Source organism: Centrocercus urophasianus, unplaced genomic scaffold (assembly GCF_019232065.1).
Source record: "Centrocercus urophasianus isolate 14NV4802_14NV808 unplaced genomic scaffold, USGS_Curo_1.0 seq_15, whole genome shotgun sequence".
NCBI classification, from domain to species: Eukaryota; Metazoa; Chordata; class Aves; order Galliformes; family Phasianidae; genus Centrocercus; species Centrocercus urophasianus.
In genome coordinates, this window is record NW_024884697.1 from 11,888,554 (window position 1) to 11,913,110 (window position 24,557).

A 24,557-nucleotide genomic window follows, 5' to 3' on the forward strand; every position below is an offset into this window, starting at 1 on the left:
TAACTGGGTGTTTTCTGAGCTGAATTCCTGGAATGATTCTAAGATAATCCATATTGCTGATACGAAATGTTAACAAAAAGATTTTTTCATTGGAAAATGCTGATTTGCAGGAATCAAAACCACATGTAGCACTGTGCCAGTTTCAGTAAAACTGAAAGTAGTGGGAAAGGGGTCTGGGGCAGAACTACCTGAAGGAACAGTCCAGAGGAGCCCACGGTCTGAGGTGCCAGTCAGCCACCATCACATCTCTCCCTTCAAGTGGAAAGCACTATTCTTGAATCTTAGACATTTCTCCTTACCCAGGAGGATGCCATGACCATCAGCCTATTGTCTGGTCCAGGGTGCATCTCCTTCTATAAAATCTTAAGAAAGTTTTTGATGGCATTGTAAGAAGTGGGCATCTTTTAAGTTCTGCAGAAAAGCTGTTCCTTCTCCTAACACACACGAGACTGTCCTGCAGCATTAAAAACCAGTGTAAAGTGTTGCTTGCAGCTCAGCCTGTGAAGGGGGTGGCATGTTGCAGAGTCACTGGAGGCAGCCCACGAGAGTCCCTTCTACGTTTTTAATTGAGCTGCAGCACGCGCTGTGCCCACTGCCTGCTGCTTTGCTGCCCACCACTCATGGCTGACTCAGGAAAGCAGAAGAAATTTCCTTGCATACAGCTTGGAGGAGCCCATCTTAGGGCTGCTGTTGTGTTTTCCCCATATAGAGAGAATAAATAGACCAAAGAAATAAATAAAAAGGCCAAAGGCATCATATCAATGATTGCTCTTTAATCATATTTGGATCCTTTTCCCTCCTGCCCTGGAACTTACAGGAAGCCCTTTAGTACGAGTTCTCATTAATAAATGGATGAGTCCTTATTAAAGACCAAACATTCCCATACACTTTTCCAAATTTAATATCTGTCCTTCCTGATCTCTGCAGGAATTCAAAGTATTTCTAGAGGTATTGTTGTATTGCAGTTCCATTTTGTGTATGGGGATAATAATGAAAGCTCGCTATAATCCATATTTTGTCTGTCTAAAATCTCATTACTGTCTTCTTCTGAAGGAAAAGGAAAAAAAAATAATGTGAGTACTTTCCTCACTGGAAATTAATTTCCTTGATCACCGAGAAAGAGTACCATTACCTGTAATTATAGGAGTGAAAGCTACAGACTTTAGCCATTTTGGGGAACTTTTTCTCTTGTAACATAGACAGCAACATAGCTCATGTTAGATTAATTTGAAAGAAGGATGTTCTTTATTCTGTTGTGGCTGATGAGTGTACTCACAAGGTCATGTCCATATTAATAGTGTGTTCAGCTGTATTTTTCAATAAGTGATTTAGTCACTGCTATTCTAACTTGTTCAGCAGTATTTTGGGTTTCAATTGGTGCTTTTCTATTTTCTATTTACATTAATATCTGTTATACTCCAGGTAAGTGTAATATAATGTATTTGCTGACATAATGGACGCACTAAGGGTGGCTCTGGGGAACTCAGAAGTGACTTACCTATTGGTAGATGACTATGGATTGGAATTTTGGGGGATTTTTCTATTCTGTTCATTTGTTGTTACTCCATAGGCTTGATAAATAGATCAGATGGGAGGCTTTAAAAGGTGTGCAGGAGCCTAACAATCCTCTGCATTTCAGATCATTCTATTTGTCTGAATTCAGATACAGGATGTTTAATTGGAATGCTCTCCCATGTCCCATGCCGTTTGAAAAGGTGGTGAATATGAATGCCAGTCTGATTGTGTGGCCCTCATGTTAAGCTAACCTTGATACCACTTAAGTGATAACTGTAGCACATGATGGTCTGTTCTGGGCATAGAAGTCCTGAAGTTCTCCCAGTGCAGTTCATGAATTCACCTGACTGGTGCTGGGCTGTACCCTGGAGACATGCAATATTTGGCTTGAAGAGGATTGTAAAACCCAGCCTAGGTGATTCATTGCTTTTGTTTCAGCAGGAGGGCTTTCAGTGGGGGAGCTAGGTATGAGCAGTACCTACCCTGAATAGTTTGCTTTCTCAAGTCAGTGGGCAACAGATACAAGAGAGAAACAGAATGTATTTTCAAAGGTGGCTTTTTAAATAATACTTCAATACTTATTTCAGCATCATTGCTTGACATAGTTTCTTGGATACATCAATGCAGAAATGAGTCTTAGGGACTTTTTAAAGAAGAAAATATAGCCTTACAGAGCAGGCACATAATCTGCTGTATAGCTAAAGGACGGTGCCTTAATCACAAGTATTATACGTGGGTTTATTTTAAACTTTCTTTAAAATTTTGTGACAGCAGACCTCCATACCACTTGTATTGACTTAATAAGGGGCTGGGCATAATAGCAATAATCATGTTGCAAAAATGAATCACAAAAGTATAGCTCAGATCCAGCAATCCGTCCACGAGCAAAGTATTTCTTGAGGGAAGTATTTCATTTAAGGAAGACCATACTGACTGCAGAACTGGTAATGACAGACTGAGCTCAGCTTTCTAGTGCTCTGTGTTCGTTCTTGGCCACAGTCTGTTGCAGAACCTTTATTATTGTGTTGAAGTCATTGACCAGTTTGGATCAGGAACATTTGGATGTGGTGCTCAGGGACATGATGTAGCGGAGGGTTGTTAGTTAGGGAAGTATGGTTAGGTCGTGGTTGGACTCAATGATCTTTAAGATCTTTTCCAACCTGGGCAATACTATGATTCTATGATTCCCCAGGCCTTCCGTTCTCTCTTGCTCTTTCCTGTCTTCTCCAGGCTGTGGGTCCTTTTGCTTCTTTCTCTATGGCTAAATAACATCTAAATTTATGAGACTGAAGCCTGAATAAAGGCTTGTGAATGTCACGGTATGTCCACAAAAAGCCAAATACAACAATTTATTAATGTGTACCTTTCTGTTGTAAATGCTGCAACATTACACATTCCTGCTCGTATCTTCTTTTCTCATTTTAATTATTTGTATCTTTTTATATCAAAACAATTTGAATCTGTTTCTACTGTAAGATGCATAGGGTAATGATAGGCATTTGTGGATTTCTTTGTTGAGCTGCGGAAAGGTTTTAAAAGCCCTATAGCTTTGTTTTTCCTTTGGAATGCCATGCTACTTACAAACTAACATCTTCATCAAGGCTCATTTATGAAAGGACAGTGCAACTTCCTGTGCTCATTGACAATCCTCGGAGCTTATTTCACTCTCTGCTTTTTTGCAGAGACTATATTTGAAGTAGGTAAGATCGCTGCAGTCATGGCGAGGTGTGCGAAGCTCCAGATAAATTAGATGAGTGAAATAACAGCGATTGCTTCTAGCTTGATTTCTCTTTTTCTCTGTTTGCAGACAGATGGGAGAAAAGGTCTGTACTGCAGTCATTTACATGATTGCCTGCTGTATCCCTTGACCTGAGAACCTGAGTAGTGGTAGGTAGCATAAGCTCTAGCCAGGAAATGAGAGGCCAAAGTGAACAAGAAATTTCTATGATTAAAACCATCCCTACTGTTTTTAGTGAATGCAGCTAATTTCTGTCACTTTCATATGAAGCCATTGAATAGTGACAAAAGAGGACATTTTAATACATACAGCTTTCTTTGTGTGAAAGATCTGCATTAAACATGTAATTTTATTAACAATTCAAATATAACTGATGAGTTTTCTGTATATTATGTTGGCTGATACACTGTCAATCTTTATGGCAAATAATCATTTCTATAAACAGTAAAGAGCTCAGGAGCTACATGCAGTGTATATTACTCATCAGAATTTATCTTTTTTACCTATAAGTGATTGTGAGTGGGAGCCTTAGAATTGAAAACAAAAGTATCTATCAAGATAAATTTGAAATGACAGCAAAACTCTGTATTAAAGAAAGAAAAGATGTAGAAACAAGGAGGTTCTGTGAATGACACGTAGAACAGGCACTTTGGAAACAAGGAGGCTGGAAGACAGTTGGACAGGAAAATGTCTTCTCCCCAGAAATCTAGTTGATGAGCTTGCCTATTTAAGCAAGTATGGTTGACTTCATATCTGATGCATGTCCAAGGTAAGGAATGGTGAAAGCAGACTGAGTGACATCAGCCATGGTATTGCCAAACTGCTGTTCAGAGGTGTTGGTGGCTGCAGCCATCAAGTTAACAGAGCAAGCAGCTTGCTGGTTGGAGGGGAACAGAAGGAGCCAACCTGAAGACACTTATGCAACTCTAATGGTAATGGGAGAAGCATATTTACACTCGTTAATGTAATCCAATGGTAGTTGTCTTTTCCAGGAAGGTTTTTGATCAGGAATTATTTCTCTAGCCACAGGTCACAAGCTAAAAGAAAGGAATTTTTTGGTTACAGAGACAGTGGTAGTATGATTTGCTGACCACCTTAAAATAAGTAATCTAATAAAACAAGCTACGGTACAATTAGGTATATGGTTTCATTGAATATTAGAATGAAAAGACCATTCTTATACTTCATTACAACCTTTAAAATTGCAATCTTAATTTCTGCTGCTCGGGCCAAATAGCTTTCTGCTGCTGGGGTGAGAAAGCTTAATTATACACAATTCATGACTTGGGTATTTTATATAAAAGCTATATACACAGACATAGTTGAATATTTTAAAAATAGTTTGAATTATCTGCACGGCATCAAAATAGTGATGAGTATTTTAGGTAATGAACTCCTGTTATTCTAAATCTGAACATAATTCTAAAAGGTATGGTTGATTGAAAGTGCATATAACCCAATCAGAATTTACTACCTCTAGATGTGTTAGCACTTTGGTATTAGAGTAAAGTGGTTGGATGCCTCATGTTCTTTTGCTCAACAGAGTGGGCCATGAAGTCAGGATTGCCACATTGCTAATTCTGCTTATACAGCTGTCAAACACAATTTATTTCTTGAGATTTTGGAACACCTTGCAAACCAAATGTCAGTAAGGATTGGTGCTCAATAAAATTCTATTAATTACCTTGAAATTAAATATTTAGTAAAGAAAACAGTAGGTTGTTTTTAAAAATTGTTTAAGTAAAGCTAGCAGTTGTACAGATAAGAACTGTTGGGATGGAACCTGGAATGGCAGAATCTGTGCAAAGCAAGGATAATCAGGCTCAGCCACCCAGCACTGACCATCAGTCACCACCAGGTTCTACTGGGAAAAAGATGGAAATCGATGATCTGTGACTGCTGCTGCTTTTCACTGAGAAGGTTTACGTAACCTTCCAACTCCTGTGGGTGTTTTTGGAAAAACGGAATTGCTTCCCAAGTGCTCTGTGTGCTGGTTGTGATTCACACCAAAAGAACATTCTCTCTGGAGCACATTTGCTGAAATTCATCTGAGCTGATGCCTATCTCATGGTACATGCTGGTCAGGAAGATAAAACTGTTCAGTTTGTGAATACGTATTTCACAGGGGATTTAATCATGATTGGAAATTTTGGTTTCCATCCTCTTAGTGAAAAGATACAGACATCTGAGGAGGCAGAAACTAGAAATACTAACCCAGAAACCATATCCTTGGAAAATAACCCTGACTGTCATGGCTGAGAACTTTCCTTTAGGGAGCTGTCATGTCCAATTGATTGGGATTTCTGTTTGAGAACAGGTATGCAGAACTGGAATTTTGTTCTTTTTGTTCAAGAGCATTGCAATGGTAAAAGGTGAGGTCTCAAAAAAGGGTCAAACCAATGCAAAGATCAACGAAAAGCCAAGTGAATAACTAGGCATAGTTCCTTCCTACTGCTTTCCTAAGATAACACACTTCAGCTGTTTGAAGGAATCCAGGAACAAGGCCTACTTATGGGCATTGACCACAGGTATCCGAGGTAAGAAATGCTTGCAGTTTCGTGTAGTTAAGGTGTTGTTTTTTTTCTTTTAAAACAGGTGGACATAAAGAATTTTGTTTAAGAATTCAAATTTGAAATATAAATAAAACTAAATTGCTTTTGAGATCCAACAAGTCTCAGGGTAAACTAAACCAGTTAGTACATTCACAAAAATTGTGATTTTGTTTGTTTGTTTATTTGTTTATTTGTTTGGAGCAGTAAATATTCACAGTGTTGTGAGAAGTGAGGAGTTGCACTTCTGTTTTTTAATATCATTTGTAGTTCTGAAACTGGAGCCTCTGTGTGTAAGAAGCATCTAGCTTCTTCTAGTCACACTTCATTACCAGTGGATAAATGAGCAGCATTTCCCTTTCTGCAGATTACGGGATGAAAGAAGATGGTCATTTTTTTTCTTGAGTGTGTTTGCTCCTTTGAGAAATCAGTTTTGGTTTACTACTCAAGGCAGTGTTTGCAATCTATCACTTAAACGAGGCTATCATGACAAGGCACCAGCATTGCTGGGGTGAAGTTGCACAATCCTAGTGGTACAATTTTTACTACTACTTAGCAAATTACTCCTCAGTTTACAGAGTCTGTTGGAGGCGTTGTTGAGGTGGATGCTCAGTCTTGATCAGAAACTGTTTCCTCTGCAGATCAAGAGGCAGCCTGTGACTGTACCCACCGTCTGATTCAGATCATGAATGATTTTCCTCTGTAGAATTACTCTCCTGTAATCAATTACCATCCACTTCAACTCATCATAGCCCTGTGTCAATGCTTTTCCAAATGGTTGCTAGTTCCCAAATTATGTTTATTCCATCCAGTATGAAAAGGAATAGGAAATATAAGTGAGCTATGACAGGCATAGTTACAAAAGTTGTCATAATTTGGAAAGTGGCAAAACCCAGTCTGCTGATACAGAACCTATTTCATCCAAGAGACCAAGGTTTTTCAGTAATTATAATTTCTTTGAAAAAGCAATTTTCTATAATAGGAATGAAACCCTACAAAACTCTGTATGTCCATGAATGTTTGGAGAGCTGGGCAGTTCAGTACTCAACCTCTTTTCTTTATATCAGTGGAAATTTCTGTTTGGCTGAAAATATACCTACAGAAAACTTCCTGACTTTAGAACAACTTTTGATTGTTGGATATAGGTTCAGATTAGCCACTGTCAGCTTATCTCAGAATAATTTTAAATATCTCAGTTCTTGCAGAGACATTTTTTAGCTGGCCTTAGGTTATCATTTGCAGGTAATGTAAGAGCTGAAAAAGGCAGACAATGTCACGATCCCTTTGTAAGCCTGTCAGATATGGCAGGTATGTTGCCCGAGCCAGGAGCATCACTGTACATTGCCACAGCCTGTGTATAGCTGTCAAAATGGTTTTCCCCATCCTTTCTGTCTACTTCACCTTGCCAAGACCCATTTTTGCATCTCCTTTGGTTCAGATAGATCATCATCTATCTGTAATAAAGGATATAAATAATTTCAAAATAGTTTAATGTTCTCCACAGCTAATCTGTGTTCTACTGTGTTTTGTCTTAGCCAGAGCTCTGTGTGAGGCCAGACTGGCTGCTCAGGTATGTGTTTCTTCACTGACTAACACGGAAACCTCATGGGTATCAGTGTCATTCTCATACTGCCCTTCTGCAAGCAAACTGAATTGGGTTTGGGAGAATGATTCCTGGCTATTAACCAGAAACGTCTTGGCCCTCAGTGCTGGAAGAAGTCCTGTGCCTTAAATGACACAAAGCAAGAGTACTGAGCTCCCTTAGCCTGGCCACTTCTTGATCTCATACTGGCATAGGACTTAGAAATGCCTTGTTTTCCAGAGGAAAGAAACACTGGTACATAAGACAAATGCTCTTTATTTTGTAAACTTTGGGTATCACATGAACTCTTTATAGTAAAAATTCAGTCATAAATTCTCTCTCAGCTTAAGTTTCATCTGTTTATCCCCCAGAGAATGAAAAACAACGTTTGCTGCCATCCAGTTTTGTCTGATTTGTCTCATCTGACCTAGATCTCTTCTTTCATTTTTCTCTCTTTCTTTTTTCGTTTTTTTTTTTTTTTTTTTTTTTGGTAAAACAAAACATAAACTATCAAGCTGGTTCTCATGTATCTCAGCTTTAATGCCTTATCTTTCTTCTGTTACCCATTTGCTTCCTTAACAGAATAGGGTCTTTGTAATAAACATTTGTTATGTTATGCCTTTCTCAGCAGTGCCTACTACTGAACTCCAGTACAAGGAAAGATTGAAGTCCCTTGGCAAATTGCATTTCCTCCCAATGCTTCCAATTCTGACACTCGCTAGTAAGTCCAAGCCCAGCTGAAGAAGTTCATGCTGACTCACCGACACTTCATCCAGTAAATTTTCAGTGCTACTGACCAAGTTCTCTTTGTTCTTAATTTACCTTAGAGAGTTCTGATGTAAAGTGGTTTTTTTCCGTATATTTGGAGCTGTCTGGCTGGACCCTCTTCCTTTCATATATAGGAACTAGATTCATAATTAGTAGAAAGGGCAGGATCCCAATCTGTATCACTTAGTCTCTTCCTAAAGTATAAATCCTTAGAGTGGCCCAAGTGGGCATCCAGTGTCTCCCATCCACTCTTCTCTCTTGTGTACCCCCAGATTTCTTTTCGGAGCTGATGTTTGGGGATGTGTTTTGTAATCCTTGCTGCAGCTAATCTCTGTTAGCACATTCCAGGTTGACCAAAGTCTTTTTTTTGTTGTTGTTTTTCACTGGAAGAACTCTTACCTTGCAGTAGATTTACTGAGTTCTTTGCTTATGTTTACTGCTCCTATCAGGGTGTTTGTCAGAGCTTTACTCATACATGCACTGTCCAATGCTGCCATGACCAGGGATTTTTTCTTCACCTATATGGTTTCCCTGAAACATGCATGGCCATATGGTTCCATATATCTTTGTTGGATATATGTACTCTGCATTGTTTTTGGATTTTTTGCTATGCGATGTGCCTAGATTTTGACTACAAAGATGTGTCTCTGTCATCTTTAATTATGTGAGTGGTGGTAGCTGACCCTACTAACTTCAGTTAAGTTTAACCCAGTTTGAAAATACTATTTTAATTAACTTGAGAATGTCAAACCACATCCTGACATATGGCACAACCAACTCTTAGATTTGTCCATGTGTTTAAAGGCCAAGTGTGTATTGATGGAGAAAGAAAATATCCTTTTCCCAAGTGAGAGGGAAGAAGTATTTTACATTGAGAGCTGCACACTGGAAGTGGTAGAGTACTGAGAAGGTGGATGCAGGAGACGTGAAGGTGTTTGGAGACACTGTAGTAGGCTCTGGAGATAATTTTTCTGGAAGCAGAGCAAAACAGTGGCTTGTCCATGAATTCAAACATGGTGAGTATAAAGAAGTGGGCAGATAAATTTACTTTAAAATGCAGATGAAATGTCAGTTGTACATCAGGATATAAATGAGAAGGTTTGAATACAAATGAGAAGCACAATAAATGACATGATGTAGGAAGTGGAAATTTTTTGCTAATTAAGATGATATGTTTTGTTCTGTTAGTCTGGAGACTGGAGATATTGAAAGAACAAAACTATGTAAGAGCACTGAGCTTTAGTGATGGATACAAACCACAGAGAGGAGCCTTGCTCATCCTTGTGTAAAACTTCACCAAACTGAAGTTTGAAAAGCTGCATTAATGCAAAGCAAGACAAAGTGGTAATCAGGCCCAATGTGAACAATCCATAGAGGCTTCATTGTGACAGCTGAAGGGCTTGTAGTAGGAAGAGATATTTCTGGTAGCAATGGAAGCAATTCAGAAGAGGCTGTTTCAGCTAAGGAGGAGATAATTTATCTAAACATTGTTGTACATTTTCTGGCTTAAACTACTGGTTGTAAACATTCCAGCAGTGAGTCAGTAAGTTACTGTTTGCCGTGTACAAGTTCATTAACATGGAGATCGAGAACATCTGTTTGCACAGGCAAATTAGCACCCCCAGATGATCCTACTGAGCTCCACAGAAACGTTTATTGAAATCAGAGGCTGGAAAAAGGTTTGGCTTTGCTGTTTTTGTTGCTTATTTTGCTTTTTCCTTTAAATGTGATTTACCTTACATAGAATGCAGTATTTAAAAAATTCTTCAAAAATCTTCATGATCTTTCCTCTGTCAGGCTATAGTTCATGATGGCATCAGGCACAATATGGCGAAGTGGTTGTCATGCAGTATTTTGTTAAAAAAAAAAAAAAAAAAAAAAAAGGAAATTTGTTATTTCCTATGTTGCATTGAAAAATTTCAGCTTTACAGTTTCAGTTTTACAGATTTTTTTTTAATTACCAGAGTGATTGGGAAGCAGCAAAAAAAAAAAGGGTAAATCTTGTGAGATTCTGATTTGTGTATTTGCATTTGTGTTTGAAGTGTGGCTGTGCATAGCTCGAGTGGAGGTAGGAGCTGTTTTCTCCAGTAAGACAGTATTCATTCTTCTATATTCACTAAAATTTTCTGTTGAGGAAATGGGAACAAAGCAGCTGTTCATTAAGTCTCTTTACCTTTTTCATAACCCTTTTCTGCTGACTAAGTTAGAGAGATTTCAATATACGTGCCCAGCACTGTCTTCATACTTCTATGAGCGTCGAGAGCTACTGTTCCACAATAAAGTTATTGACTGCAGGTTGCTTTGGTAAATATTTACCCCGAGGTCAATAAATATCAATACTCATCTCTGCAGAAGTACATATTAGTATTACCTTTAAAAATAAGATCATTGATAAGAAAGGTGCAGATGACAATCTGCTGATAAATATCTGGAAGGCACTGATGTGTCATAAAGGAAAGAGAGATAAATTGCTTGTATTTTGAAGGTAAATCCTAGTTTGTAAAATGCACCAGCAACTTCATTCTAAACACAGAGAAACACATAACACAGTGTTTGCATCTCATGCATCTGGGAAGAGAGGGAATAACATAGGTACTGTATGTTTACCAAATTTTCGTGGTACAGATTTTGAAATTCAGAAAAATAATAACGTGTTGTGATTTATATATTCAGTAGTATTTATCATTGTGCATACTTCTTATAAACGGCTTATAAACGGCTGGAGTAGTGAAGAATCATAAGATTATCAAATTTACTTGAGAAATATCTGGTGTTTTCTGCATACCATGGCAAATACTGTGCCCATAGATAATCAAATATGTTGTGGTTACAGCCAATAGAAAAAAGCACAGAGAACTAAAGAAGTCAACTTGTGGAGCTTGCTGGCATTTCCAGTGAATCTTTTGTTACTTGAAGATTTCTCAGCAGAGAGAGAATTTCTAGCCAATGTAAAGAGAAGGAAAAAGATAAGAAATTAATTTTTTTTTTTTTTCTTTTCATCAGTGGAGATCAGTAGAATTCTTGATTGGATGAATATACAGTATCTCTGCTTCTCATTTCTGTTCAGAAAATTATGCAAAGCAAGGTTAATATTATTCTGATTCTTCTCCTTAACTCTAGCACATAGCAGAAATCAGAAATATTTACAAAGCATATAGATCCATCCTGAACAAAAGACTGCATGTCTTATTTGGTAATACTCACCTCTTATGTTTCTAAATAACAAATATCTAGAAGGGAAGTAGTACTACTACTAATAATAATTGATAATAATAATAATAATTAATAATAATTGTTGACTCTCTTGCAAGTCCCAACAGAAAAAAAATACTCAATTTGTAACAGTTCTTAGTTTCTGAAAACAGTAATTATGTTCAAGAGAAGGTTCCAAAGTAGTAATTGTAGGAAACCTTCTCCTGATATACTTGATAATGGAGGATGGAGGACAAATAAGGTGCAAATAATGATGTCTTTAGAAAGACACAAAGATAGAAAATTCTTCATATGAATATAAGAACAAAAAGCAGCTGAAGTCATCTAAATGCAACAAAAAAGCTGAACATATACTGACTGAACCACACTTTATGAATACAGTATCAAAGCTGATATAATTTCAACTTACCTACCTGGAAGGATAAACCATGAGGAAGAAATTCATTTAATAATAACTGAAAAGACTTTGATAAGACATTCTAGATCTATTTATGTGTGCTTTTCGGTGTTCCTTACAAATGTATCATGAAAAAGAAATTCTACTGGAGTATTTATAAAGTGGAATTCTGAGTTGCAGCAGACTCCAGAAAGTTGCAATTACATTAGTGAAGTCAGTAGCTTAAACAGAGACCAAAGGAGCTGTAATTAGTGTAACACAGGACATTATTTCTCTACTATCAAAAAAGAAATCTGTAAAATCTGGAGAGACTGTATATATGTTACACTGGGTCTTCGTTAAAGGTCTGACAAAGACATTTACACAGAAGCATGCACTGACTTACTGTTACTCACAAGAAAATAATTTTGCATCTAAGATTTTTAATTTTTAATTACCACTGTCTCAAAAAATAATAAGAAAAATAATGGTGACAGTATGCTGAATAGAGTGGCCACTGGATTTGTGAATGCATCCAGACAGATGGGCAGTAAGCTATCACCATCTGAAGCTTCTTATGGAGCGAGGTAAGTGGGAACAGTCACTTTGTTCTACTGTTTGATAGAAATTGCACCTCAGGAGATTTGTTGACTTGACTGCCTTTTAGCAAAATCCAGACAGCAAACTCAGCCTTACCTGTTCTCTGTTTTGATATCTACATATGAGCAAGCAATCTCTCTCCAAATGCTTTAGACTGCAAACGTATTAATTCTTAGGAGCCACTTTTCAGCAAGTATATAATACTTATTGACCTGCAACCTTATTACCAGATTGGAAAAAAAGAGCATAACCTTCATTTTATTTTCATGATACAGAGCAAGCAGGCCTTTGTCTCAGTTCTTTGGCTGTTTTTTAACTTTAAAATTTTCCATCTGTAGCCTCTGGTGTAATAATATCTAAATGTTTTATACTCTGAGATCTAATTTTGTAGCAGAGATCCGCTTTAAAGGGAAAGAGAGTAAAGATCATCTTTAAGAAAGCTTTTATTTGCCTATTTAATAGTGCAACTAGCTGAAAAAAAAAGATCTTGTGTGTCTGCTAAATGATCTGAAACTGAAGTGCAACATAAAATGACCTTCTACTTAGATGACATTTTACTTCATTTTACCTAAGTTGTATCTTCTGCATCATCTCCTCTCTGGGACAGTTTTAATTTTAGCCAAGTACTGAGCTGTAAAGTAGATTTTTCTTTGAAATGTTATTGCTTATACTCACGAAGGCATAAAGTCAAAGCTCACAATTTTCATCTTCTACATAAGCTACTATAAAAACGATTTTTTTAAGTACACTTGTACTTCATCGAAAAGATTAATTACTGGATATTTCTTGTTTTCTGGAAAGCCTACTATCTATAATAAAATATTCATTGGCTAGGCAGATAAAATGCAAGTTGTCTGCCTTGTGTCCTAAGACTTTTTCTATGTGGTTTTGACACTTCTAAGACTTCTATCCAGGAAGCAGAAAAGGTGGTTGTGAGAACTGTTGAGACTGCAAACCAAATTTATACTGAATATCAATACTAATTTAAGGGAAGTAATCATTTACGGGATAAAATGCAGCACTCAGGGAGGAGGGTGAGCAGGAGCTTGGATGGTGGTGGGAAAACCTTTCCAACCTCCCTACTGTGGCACCTCATTTTTGTGAAACAACTTTCTGAGTCTGCGTTTTAACAGACTGTACCCTTAACGTGCGGATAGGATTCAGGTTGTAAAATGACTGACTGGATGGCAGGATCATAGAATGGTTTGGGTTGGAAGGGACCTCAAGGAACATTGAGCTCCAACCCCCTGTTACAGTCAGGGCCACCAACCTCCACATTTAATACTAGACCAGGCTGCCCAGGGCCCCATCCAACCTGGCCTTGAATACCTCCAGGGATGGGGCATCCACAACCTCTCCGGGCAGCCTGTTCCAACACTTCAGTGCTCTCATAGTAAAGAACTTCCCCCTGACATCCAACCTAAATCTTTCCTCCTTCAACTTAAAACCATTTCCCCTTGTCCTGCCATTATCCACCCTTTCAAAGAGTCAACTCCCCTCCTGTTTGTAGGTTCCCTTTAGGTACCGGAAGGCTGCAGTAAGGTCACCCTGCAGCCTTCTTTTCTCCAGCTCATTAGGGGAGGTGCTCCAGCCCTCTGATTATCTTTGTGGCTCTCCTCTGGACCCTCTTCAGCAGCTCCACATCTTTTTTGTACTGGGGGCTCCAGACCTGGACACAGTACTCCACATGGCGCCTCACAAGAACAGAGTAGAGGGGGACAATCACTTCCCTGTCCCTGCTGGCCACCCCTTTTCTGATGGAGCCTGGGATACCGTTTGCTTTGTGAGCTGCAAGAGCACACTGCTGGTTTTTGTTAAGTTTTTCATCCACCAGGACCCCCAGGTCCTTCTCTGCAGGGCTACTCTCAAGGACTGCTTCTTCCAGTCTGTGTAAATGCCTGGGATTCCTCCAGCCAAAGTGCAAAACCTTGCATTTCTCTGTGCTGAACCTCATTAGATTCACCCTGGCCCAACATTGCTGTTGAGTAGGCAGGAAGAGCTCTGGATTCCTGGGCTAAGAAACAAAATGGATGTGCTTATGCTGAGACCTGAGGCCCTCCTGTGTGGTGGCTGCTTCAGAGCATGAGATGCCCTGAATTAAAAGTAATGGAGACCTCTCACCAGGTACAAGTTTTAAGTTCTGTTCTGCTCTTGCGAATTTCCTGTGGAAGTTTTGATCAACATCCAGCGTAAGGAGGAAATGTTCGAAATGTTATTCTGAAAAGTTCGAGCTCATAAAGCTTCTTAGTTGACTTCACTTTTGCTTTCTGCGCTTTGGTCCCTGACCACGCTGTGGGGCCAGCTGTGGGGTCTGTCTGCTTTGCAGCACAGCTTCATATGTTGTTTTGGTTTATTCCCAGCTCGGTCCTTCCAGCTTTCTAAACATATTCCTCACAGCTTGTAAAGCTGATGAAAGTATGGTAAGAATGTCAGCTTGGTTCCTGGTGGGAAGTGTTCAGCCACAAAGTATGGTATTGTGAGCACTTTATTTCAGTAGTTTTTCTGGCACCCCAGATCTGCCACAGACCAAAGAAAAAAAAAAAAACCCAACCAAAACCAGCTCTGAAGATTTAGGCAGCATTTTTCTGCAGTTCTGCAGGTCATTCTTCCATTCTTATTAACACCAAATAGCACTGAGCCTTGTAATTTGCTTAATAAAACTCGCTTTGTACATCTGCTGGGATATTTGTTAACTTTTCTCACCTCTCTCTGAAGCCTCTGGAGGAGGATACAGGAATTCTCACCATTGCTCTTTGAAAGCTGAAGTCTGTAACAAACAGTGACCTCAGTCCCTCTGACCTCTGGAAGAAGGGAGAGTGCTCAGCTTCTCTTGAGTCGGCTGCAAGTCTCTGAGATTAATTACCCTTTTTATGAGGAATACTTGCAAGCACAGTAATCTGTGCAGGTAAATGCAGGGCTGTTGCTGAATACATTGTACTGTTATTGGATGTTTAATGCATTGTTATGTTTCATTACCACCATTATTTGTGTTAAAATGATACAGAGAAGCTCGAATAGTGAATCTAAGCATGTGTTAGTTTTTAACTATGGGCTAATTGACTTTCCAACCCTAGACTTCTTCTAATGTAGCTTTGGACATGTTGTTTATACCTTGGGATAATCAGTGTTATAGGTCATAAGGGAATACATAAGAATAAAGGTTTCAACAGAAACTATTATCTTTAATTAAAGTAACAATTCAACTAACCTAACTGCTTTTCCTGTAGAAATGGTAGTGCTACCAGTGTTGGTGGAAGAGGTTATGGCAGCATAATAGCAATATAAGCACTGAAATTGCTAAACAAAATTAAACAAGTTTCATTTAAATCCAGTAAGATAATTAGCATTGCTTGAAGGAAAAAAGGACAGAAATCAATAGGAGAGAAAAATATTTACTGCGTCCAAAAAGGACTGAAAAATGAAACTATAAAAAAACCTTTAGAAAAATGAGCTTTCAATTGCCTTTGAGGAATGAATCAGAAACAAAGTAAACAGCCATTCAGAAATTCAGTGTGGTAAAAACGAAAATCTTTGGGAATAATTAAGGTGGATAAAATCTCCTTGCATTGTGAACAGTAGAAACAAAACCTTTATCACAGGATAAGACAAAGACATCAGTTACAGTGTCACGAGTAAATTGTTCCTGGGCTCTAATTTACTCTCACTCCATGGGCAAAATTCTTAATTTTTTTACTGAGAGATTTGTTTGCGTAGGGGCTGCACAGTTATGCAGGGTGTTCTTAGAGCGTTTGTACTAACGCAAAGTAAGAAACACATGGAAGCCTGGATGTGAAATGCAACTTTGTGACATAAATGACCAGTGGTATATATGTACATTGCTCTGAAAGTAATGCCTCCTGTTTATTTCCATGGGAACAACAACATTTACAAGGAGCACATTAACACTATTTGACAGAGCAAAGTCTCAGCTACAAAACATGGTTTTTCAACATAGTTACCACCATTAGATACACATTTTTGCCAGGGATGAACAGGAGTCTCCATGCCATGACCCTTAAAGTTTGCAGCAGTGGAGGTGACCCACTGCCACTGTTGCCATTGCTGAAATGCACCACCCACTGCCTCACTGTGCTCACGTCCACTGGTTGGTCTCCATAAATGTTCAGCAAGTGTCAATGAATGTCAACGAGTGTCATCTTTTCCACATGGAGGAATTCAACGGCACACCTTTGCCTTCATCTGCAGTTCAGTGTCAGATGCCATTTTTGTCAGACTGCCCTTCTGCTGCCATCTGTCACACAGCAACAAAATGTACTGGGATATTGTGGGAAGGTTCAACCTCTACTGCCATGCCACCAGCATCTGCCTCTGATACTGTGGGCCAACATAATAAAACAGGTCCTATTACTTTCGGAGCAGCCCTCATATATATATATATGTATATATATGTATATATATGTATATATGTGTATATATGTGTATATATGTGTATATATATGTGTTTATATGTATATTTATATATATATGAGAGACATATCAGAAATTGCCCTTCACCTCTGCAATGACCATTCTGATAAATCTTGGTACGCTGAATTCAAGGATAGTCTCAGAAAACTTGGCAGAAATTGCTGGTTTTTTTTTTTTGTTTTTTTTTTTGTTTTTTTTGTTTGTTTTTTTGTTCTTTTTTTTTTTTTTTTTTTTTTTGTCATTTTAAAGAGAATATATTGGGCAAAAAATGTTTCGTAGCAAACATAATGCATACAGCTCATAGAGTGTGTTCCAGAGAAAATCTATTCAAGCAAGAAGCATCAAAGCATTCAAGCAAGACCTTGAATGTGTTATTAAACAGTAAATAGTCTAGGAATGAAGGCAGAAAAAAAGATATGAAAGGGAAGGCAGTGAATGTGATGAGTCTTCTGCAGAAGCTGTTTTTAATCTTGGCCTGCAATTTAGACGTGAATTTATTCTGCAGTGCACATTTTATTTATATCTTTTCTCACTAGCTTTTTATCTCATGATTTTGGGTTTGGAGTGGCTTTAATCGGAGTGAGAAAGGGGACTTAGCATAAAATAAAGATGTGATCCTGAGAGGCAGTGCATGGTTATAGAGGTTTGGCCCCTCTGAGGATCAAGTTCTGAAATATGAAAAGTTCATAATGGTTGCTGATTGCCTTCTGGAGTTTCCCCTAAATTATTATCTTTAAATGCTTCCAATTTAAATGGAAAGTGTCATTTTCCCCCAGGTAAGCTATTTCTCTTTAGCCATTAATTGGAGCAAGAATACCATGAGCCACCTGTATTCTGCTCAGTTTCTGCAGGTCATGTAGCAAAGTTTAGTGATTTTTTTTCCAGTTCAGTGATTTCTGCAGTTGCTTTGGGGGTAATTATTTCAGCTGCTAAATATCATTTAAAGTATGAGTTTGATATATATAAACATGTGCAGAAAAAGCATAGTTTAGTTAAAGGGCAAATAGAAAGAATATTGATTAAAAAGCATTTCATCTCTAGTTTACCAATATGAACCCAGCCAAGCACTGCAATAACTTAAAGTTTTAGAGTGACCATTTGTCAGCTTATCCAGAATTGCTTACGAGAATTGTCTTTTTCAGAACGGCCTGGGAGCAAGCATCAGAATTCATGTTTCTTGTCTGTAGCATCTTTTACTATCTCAGCTTCCTATTAAAAAGCCACATAGAATCACAGAATTGTAGGGGTTGGAAGGGACCTCTGGAGATCATCAAGTCCAACTCTGTGCTAGAGCAGGTTCCCTACAGCAGGTTACACAGGAAGGTGTCTAGCTAAGCTTTGAGTATCTTCAGAGAAGGAGACTCAATATCCTCTCTGTGCAGCTCTCACTGCTCTGTTAACCTCACAGTAAAGAAGTTGTTTCTCATGTTCAGATGGAACTTACTGTGTTCCAGTTTCCATGTTCCCATTGCCCCTTATACTGTTACTGCACACCACCAAAAAGAGCCTGGCCCCATCTACTTGACACCCTCCCTCTAGATATCTATAAGTGTTGATGAGATCCCCTCTCAGTCTTCTCTTATCCAAGTTCTTATTTTCATGAGCCCTTTTGGCCATTGGGATTCAGAATCATATGTTTAGAACTGGTTAGAACCACTTAAAACTCTGGGAGAGAGTGAAAAAGAAAGATAATAGAAGGGGTTTTCAAATAGAAAAAGGAACCTTTTCCAGGAGAAGAAAGAAGAAAAGGGATTTCTTTTTCCAAAGGAAATTCGCATCACTGTTGCATTTTTGCCTGATAAATGGAAAATTTGTTAGAGTGATAGGTATTCGGGCTCCAAGAGCACAGTATAATGAAATAACCTAAACCCCTGGGTAAAGCATGCCACATGCGTTACTTAATTGAGTTCAGATTAAAACAAAGCATGGCTTTTGGAAAACGATCCTGTGATTTTATTAAATTCCTATTAACATGACATCTGTCTTAGAACTGGAAAGTTGTTCCAGGGTTAAATCATCCTCCCTATATGAAATATACATTGTGTACCTGAACCGATTTTCCAGATTCAGTTTCCAGTTCTTGGATACGTTTGCATGTCATAAAAACTAAACTGAGGTTGTTTGACACACTGAGTCTTGGGCTACAAGCAAATAGTTTTTGTTCTTAAATATCTGAAGCACTTTGTACCTGTTTCATATGAACCATGTTTTTCAATGCTTTCATCATTCTTTTGGCTTTTTTCTAAACTTATTTTGGCTATTCAGCATCTGTCTTGGGCTGTGGGCATCAAAGCTTGTTGCAGTATTTCAGGACCGAATGCTAAGGTATGCACTTGTTAGGCCATTCGGTGCATTCACATGCATGGATGACATTATTCATTGAGCAGAACATTTTACTCAAATGCATGTTCAGCTGAAAAGCCCACAGTGTCTCCAGGCTCTTTTCATATTTGTTCTTTCTAAGAAGATAGCCCTGTTTCTTCAGTATGGTCTCCATCTGGCCCTGCTGGAGCTGATGTTGGTTGTTCACATTAGTTCCCAAAGCAATGCCACCCACTCTGTACTGCTAACTTTTGCTCTTTGTTATTTAGTCACTCCTTCAATCTCTGTCCCATCTGGTAACTTCAGTAGTAATGATTTTATGTTCTCCTGCAGATCAAAGCTAGAACATAAAGAGTAGGGCTAAGAACTATTAGCTTTAGGATCCCACTGGAAACATATATTCAAGAACTATTTCCTAATGAATTATCAATTACTCAGACTTTAATCCTTTTAATTTTATGTCATGTTGATTTTTATGTCATTCAATTTAATCAAAACATCATGCAATAAGCACCATCTAAAGTAGCTTTTAGAAGTCTATTATACCATCACTGTTACTTTCAGCAACTTGAAACCCCATAAAAAATCAAATTAGTTTGACAAAATCTGCTTGCTGTAAGCCCACATTGATTGGCGGTAATTATATTAGCCATCTTTATTTCCTTATTAATCAAGTCCCTCTCAGCCATTTCATTATTTTCTTTCATTTCATTATTTTCTTTCATTATTTTACTGCTGTCAGGCAGACAAGCCTTTAATTACCTGAGCTCTCTGTACATGACCTACTGAAAATGCTGGCACAACAGCAGTTTTGTTGTAGTTATCTGAAAGTTTATGTCCTCACGTACAAGGAACAATATTAATGGCATAAACATCTCTTTAAAAATTCTTGGTTACATTTTAAAATTCTTGGAACATGTTATTTAAAAATAAAGTAAGAGAAAAGTAAGGAGAAGCATAAAGCTTTGTTATTTATGGGATAGCTTTAGTGGAAACTAAAATACATAGAAAGGTTTCCATTGAATGAGCAAGCAAAAATAATAGATGTTAGCAGGCAGAAAGAGCATGTAGCTCATATGAAAAACAATTTTCTGATTGCAGAGGTTTATAATATTACCTCTCTCATTTGGAAATAGGAGAGGCTTGATAACTGGGGACATAAAAATAATAAATTACTGTGTTCTGAACATTTCTCTGCTTGTCTTTGGGCCTGTTGGTCAGTATTTTTTCTCAGTCAAACATTAAAACTGTAAACAAATTGGAAAATTGCTGAAGTCTTGTATCTGAGACACTTTACTAGAAGTCCTTATTTATATATTCCACTTGAACAATATCAAAATCTTACTCCAAATTCGAAGCTTCTTTTTTGGTCTCTAATAGAAGTAAAAAATGCAGTTTGAATTACATGTACTTCTAATTAATAGATACTGAGTTCCAAATGCAGGTCCCCCTTCTTTCCCTTCCCACTCTCCCCATGCAGCATCATTAGCAGCACGCTGTTAGCTTGGCTGTTTGACAAGGGCATGTAGAAGAAGCACCAGGGTTGCATCGGGCTTCAAAGGTCAGCATCCCGCAATTTATCCTTTGCTCACATTGGTTTTCTCTGGCAGTGACAGCAGATGGTAAGCAGGTCCAGACCAGTACCCTGTGGCTGCTGTGCCATTCAATTGATGCCAACGTCAACTCAAAGCAAGGAGTTGAAAGCTTCCTTGCTTTGCTGGAAACTGAGAAAAACAGAAGAACAGGAACAGGACCTTCAGGCATGAGTGTTGCTCTTTTTGCAGATCCACAGAAATGAAGTTAAAAAGGTGAGAAAGCTCTACAGTTCTTCTCCCTGAGCTGTGTAGCCACTTACTGGGGAACTTCCCCGTGGAAGTGTCTGGCATGGGCAGGAGTGTAGCTGCCTTCAGCCTGCAGACATATCATGGAGGTGAGGCTGGAGCAAAGCCAAACTAGGAAATGATTGGCTTTATTTCAGAAACAACAGTCTTGTGTGAATTCTTTCCAGCCGGGAGCTGGCTTCTGAAGCCATCCTGTTTTACTGCTGGGGAGGAAATCAGAACCAGAGCTCTGTGAGAGCATCTTCTGTGCTTTTGATATCTCTGCACACTTTTTTTAGCAGATACATGGGTTTTTCTTGGTCTTGATTCATTTCCAAGGGAATATGAATATTGATAAAACGGTTAGCTAGTTCTGTTTTAGATGTCCCTGGAACAGCACTTATTGCCATCACATCTGGAAGCCCAACCTCTGTTCACTCAGTGGCACTGCCTGACACATTCACTTCTCTGGAAGTGCAGAGCAATCAGAATACAGGTGATGCAAAGGAAATTGGTTCTTTTTTTGGCACTTCTCAACATTTTACAATATCAACCACTGCAATTAATGCAGTTCTATTTTAACAGTAATTGGGAGGTGAGAGGGTTTTAATCTCTCCTGATTGCTGCTGGGAGGCTGACTCCTAGAGAAGTCAATAGAAGGATGGGAAGGGACACATACCCTCAGCTGATCTCCAGATCCTCTGGGCAAATAAATCTTGTTGCCCTAGCTTTGTGTGATAAGAGCAGTTCATGCCCCTCTCCTTTGCAGGGCTGGAGATTCTGGGTTAGCAGAAAAAAAGCCAAGATTACTCAGCCAAATTATGGAAACAGACTATTGTTAAGCAATGGATTGATTATGCAATAAATTTATCTCCTTGCTCTGGCACTTAGAAACATTACAACATTCATTATTAGATCCATATCAGCAATAAAGCACTGAACTTCAGCAAACAAGCAGTGGTGTCCGTTACTCTCAGGTTACTAAAACCTGAATTTTATAATATGCTTACTAAAAACCTGTAATTTTAGAACTTCAGTCCTTGCTGCTGACCTCACAATTTCTATAGGCAGACTGTGGTGTCCCTCCTGAATGTCACCATGGCCTGTGTTAGCTGTTGTCAAAATCAGAGGGGAGCAAAAATCTCTCAAAAATAATAGAATCATAGAATCATTAAGGTTGGAAAAGACCACTAAGATCATCGATCATACATTAAAAGTCCTATCTTTGCTTCACAACATGTTGTTATCTTTGTGGTAGGGGATCTTGTTGCCACTTCCTGGCTTGTATCAATTCTCACTTGCAGCCTCTATTGCTTACGCATAACACTGAAGAATGCTTCTTGTTTAGGAAGAAATTATATCTCAATGATGCTGAGTGCAAGATTGTTGTGCTTTTTCTTGTCCAAAGCATAGACAAATGTATTTTTAGGCACTTTTATTTTAAAAGTTCATTCTTTAATAAAACCAAGTTTTAATTCCTAATTATTTCTTAGGTTTTTTCACACCTTTCACATCATCTTAATTATTTTTATTTTATAAACATAATGTGCTCATGGACAGACGTTTGCACAGATGGTATATCATAATGGCTTTGTATCAGCCTGCTATGCTGTTGCCCATAATAGTTCACTTTCAGTTTTGAAATTCACATATAGTAACATTTTAGCATGGCTGGTCACACACAGTGACACTGAATACTGTGAAGTTTATTAGTGTACTCACTGAGCTTTAAATTAGATTTATTGGTTGTGTTGTTGGGGGGTTTAGGTTGCTTAGTTAACATTTACTTGTGTCTACGACAAAATGTGTGAATTATATGTTTTCATAAACTCAAATGTACTCAGAACAGGGCAGATTATGTGTGGATGCATCTGAACACAGCATTTTTGTTTGTGCATCTCAAGTGAGGTTTGTGCTCACATAAAACACTGTGTTGCAGTCCTAACTTGACATCTTTGGAAATCCTTCATTTGAATTTCTAGTGCTTTCCCTGTATCCTCTGTTCTGCAGTGCTGATGAAGAAGTCAGTCCCATACAGCCAGAATTGGCCCCAGTGATAAAGGAAGAGGGGAATTATGCTGCTTTGTTCTTACTCTAATTCTCTGTTGGGTGTTGAGCCACTATGTCTTTCCATAAATATTCAAGAGCAGAGGGAAAATTCTTATCTTTGAAATTGTTTGTCAAGCCATCAAAATTTGTAGGATGTATGAAGGAGCTTTCTACAGAATGTTTCTTCTGTATAATTCCCCTATCAAATTTCTGGTCTTATCGGATCTTTATACTGGCTTACACCATGGTGATCGTGTAATCCTATGAAATGTTTACAAAAATCACTGTTTCAGTGTTGCAGAGAAAGGTACTGAGTATATTACGCTTGACACCAGGACTGATCACTGTTCTAATGAAAGGAAATCAAATGTTGAGTGATTTGTCTTAGTTGGCTATGAAAACAGTTATCTGACTTTGTAAGTACTCACTGGAACCAAATCTAATCCATTTTACTGTGGGCTGATTGGAAACAACTCCAGTGAGATTGTCTGTGTAAGTGATGGGAAATAAAAGGTGGCTCCTGGCCCTACATACCAGGAAGAGCCACTGCAGTTTGATAACAGGGCTATTTCCATCTGCCCTTTCCCTTCTCTTTTTTTGTACTCCAGATGGAACATCCACATGCTCACCTGTCCGTGGATCAGTGCTCAGGAGATGGCTCCTTCACCACATGTGCCAGCTTTAGGGTGTTTGGTCAAAAGCAGCTCCATGCTGAGAGCCAGCGAAAGTGCAGGACACATGTTCCAAGGCAGTGGTGTCTGGAGTGTCATCTGGGTCTGTGGGGCCAGGCAGCAGGGTCTTGCTTTCATGCATCAAAGAGCCTCTTCACACAAATGAAATCAGAGCAGTGGCACTGCTGTCTTCACGTTTCCTGGTGTGGAAACTGGGCTTCTAGCTGTCTGTAGAGATGAGGACTGTGCTGAAAGTAATAGGATGGCTTCTCCCAGCACCACTGCACAGTGGGCAGATCCTCCTGAAGTCCTGCAGATGCTAGCCTGCTTGATGCTACCCCCAAAATCATCAGAGACCAGATTTGCCATTGAAGGTATGTGTCAGGTGCACTTCCCTGGTGTATTTACCAGCGCAGAGACAGGATGTGATACAGAATAGCTGATGGAGCAAATACTGTCATGTACTTCCAATGGACTTCATAAATATAAGAAATGGCATTAAAATTCATCTCTTCCTCTTGTCCCTCCCCCCCACACAGGATGACTCTTTTCAGGCAAAGTGCAGACTGCCCCTTGAGTGACAACCACAAGTGCTGCCGATGCACATAAATGGGATACCATAACTGCCAAAGGGATCCGAGCCAGGGGGCTCATTCTGGCGTGACATTGGGGATGTGGTAGAGCGCAGCTCAGTGGTGCAGGACTCTGCAGCAGAGGGGCACTCATCTGTGCAGAATTCCTTGTGTGGGTGGTGAAGCAGGCTGGTCATTCTGACCTCCAAGTCCTGGGAGCAAATAACAATCATCCAGTTTGGTTTCATTTTTTAACAAACTCTCCTCATTTCTGTTGCCATTACAAATATGAAACTGTACACAGTTTCCTCACCTGCCCTCTGGGTCATTGCATATTTGGAGAGAAAAGCATGG

The 24,557-nt window shown here is 38.7% G+C and overlaps 1 protein-coding gene across 2 annotated transcripts in view; it reads left to right on the forward strand.

Annotated features, from left to right (window-relative positions):
• Positions 1–24,557, forward strand: part of LHFPL3 (LHFPL tetraspan subfamily member 3) — a 236,452-nt gene that overhangs the window by 27,617 nt on the left and 184,278 nt on the right. The window lies entirely within an intron of this gene.